The sequence below is a fragment of the Piliocolobus tephrosceles genome, unplaced genomic scaffold (assembly GCF_002776525.5).
Source record: "Piliocolobus tephrosceles isolate RC106 unplaced genomic scaffold, ASM277652v3 unscaffolded_37801, whole genome shotgun sequence".
In the NCBI taxonomy this organism is placed as follows: domain Eukaryota; kingdom Metazoa; phylum Chordata; class Mammalia; order Primates; family Cercopithecidae; genus Piliocolobus; species Piliocolobus tephrosceles.
Genome location: NW_022321867.1, coordinates 2154 through 4533, shown reverse-complemented (window position 1 = coordinate 4533; position 2380 = coordinate 2154). Strand labels below are relative to the sequence as shown.

The window sequence follows — 2380 nt, the reverse complement described above, 5'->3', positions numbered from 1 at the left end:
AATCAGTTACCCATTCATTGCCTTGTTAGGGAACTCTCACATTTCCTCCTGAAGAGAATCTTGGCTCTGCCTGCAGGGACTCCCTTGATGCACTTTGGAGGGGATGTGGGTTATCCTCTTCAGAAACATTTTCTTTCTTTCTTTTCTTCTTTTCTTTTCTTTTCTTTCTTTCTCTTTCTTTCTTTCTTTCTTTCTTTCACTTTTTCTTTTCTTTCCATGTGTGAGTCAAAGATTTATTTCTTCATTTCTTGCATTTGAAGTACTCTTTGATGACATCCTCAGCCTGAGACTCCTTCCATAGTCCTTAACTAGTACACAACTGCAACCAACCACTTTACAGGGTTTCTCCTCTCTGTCAATTGTACAGGGGCCTCCCATTCCCCTAGTTTCTTGTTGTCGCCACCCTTGATTAGGTTGATTTGGTGTTCAGCACAAAGGGCCTCCACTAACTTGACATATATAGGCTTATCACAGTTGGATACAAGCACACAAAGGTGGGCTTGGCGCTTGTCTAAGGCTTTGGCACTTTGCGAATTCCATATGCTAGGCCATCATGGATGAGGGCGGTCTTCAGCACCTCCTGTAAAGTAGTATTAATGTCCACAACACCTCCAGCAGCAATGTCTTCCTGGGCCATGATGGTGGGTTATAGGTGAAGCCCAATCTCAAGCCTCTGCCTCCACATGACTTGGCAGCGGCAGGGAAAGAGAGGAATGTTCTGTCTGGTGCATGAGTTTTCATAACAGGATCTATTCCAAGCCCCAGTTCAGTTTGTTATTAAGATATATGGCTCATCTCTTCACTGGCAATGGAAAGTTCCAGCATTTCAAGTAGAATCTCAACCTCAGAGCCACACTATACTTTTCAAAAGCTTGGCTAAGAGAAATGCTACTTGTGGATAAGTGCCTGCAGAGTACGTGTATTCGATCCTCTAGACAAATATTCTTAAATCTATTCCCAATTTAGCCAGAGTCATGGACTTGTGAGCTTGACTACTTCCCACTGACTCCTTGAAGAATGACTTTTAATGCTTTGTGCTTTGGTTGAGGGGCATGATACACATTATGCAAAGTATGGTTTTGAACACTGATTCCTATCTGTTGCAGGGATATTGTTGAGGATGTGGCTTCTCTATGAAGCCTCTCTATGAAGACCTAGAGGAGAATATGCTCTTTGGTCCTCAGTATGTGGAATAGTTGTGCTTTTTCTTAGCAACCTGCAAATATTCTGGATCTCATAATGTGTCGTATATCCCTCTCCCCATCAGCAGCTAGGGTCTTAGAGCCAAATGAGTGAACAACCATGAGCCCACACAAGAGGACTAATCACTCGGGTTGGCACAGTTGGTGAGGTGGAATCAGAGCCTGGGGTATAGGCAAGACGCTGTAGTGGCTCAGTCTGCCATGGGCAGATCCAGATGTTGAGTGTCAGGGAACCCCCTCCCTAGGGGAGGGTTGGTGATGAACATGGATCCTCCAAACCAGCCTAATGCAGGTGCCTGTAGGCTATTACTGCCCCTGAGGGTTAGGGTTGGGGTTAGGGTTAGGTATGTTAGGGTGATGACATGGCACACCTGGTTCTATACCTATACCCTTGTCCTCACCAGCTCTGTATCCTTTATTAACACACGTGAATGGCATTGTTTGGAGCAGCAGCAACTGCATGTGAGTCAGATGCCATGTGCTTTCCATTGTTTCACCCATCACAGTCCCCAGGGGTAGGTACATTCACACCCCAAAGTTCACTTCTATTATGTGAGCCAGGGAAGCAGTATACTAGACATTAGCAGTGTGGGCTGTGGAGTCAGGGGACCAGTTTCAAATCCTGCCTCCACCTCTCACTAATTGGGAGGCCTTGGATGAGACATTTAGTCTATTTATCTATAAAACAGGAACAAAACACTGCTTACAAACACAGCTGTGACAGGAAACACATTATGTAACCACTGTGAACCATTTAGCACAGAGCTTGACCCAGTAATAAATGCTATGAAGAAATATATTGTGGTAGTGAAGACTTTTTGGTTTTTGGAATTGGATACACCTGGGTTCAAATTCCAGCTCTTCCAGGGTCAACTGTGAAAACTTGGGCAAGTTTCCAACTTCATTAATCCTCACCTTTTTCCAACTGCGAAATGGGGCAAATAGTGCATACAAAACTCATGGCCCACTGCTTGAGATGAAGTGTGTGCTCCATAAGTGATAGCTTTAGCTACTTGTTATTTTACTGCTATACCAGAAAGAATGCAGCTCAAGCTAAACAGGCAAGATGGAACATCTAAGGCGATTCTGCAGAGCTGCCGACCCTATGCGGCAACCGACCTCCATCTCCAACACATGGTAGCAACAGTTACTTAGACGGATTGTGTTCTACGTACTAG

The 2380-nt window shown here is 44.6% G+C and overlaps 1 pseudogene; it reads right to left on the bottom strand.

Moving 5' to 3' along the window:
- Positions 1-241: 241 nt before the first annotated feature.
- LOC113223028 lies at positions 242-637 on the bottom strand (annotated as a pseudogene).
- Positions 638-2380: the final 1743 nt, after the last annotated feature.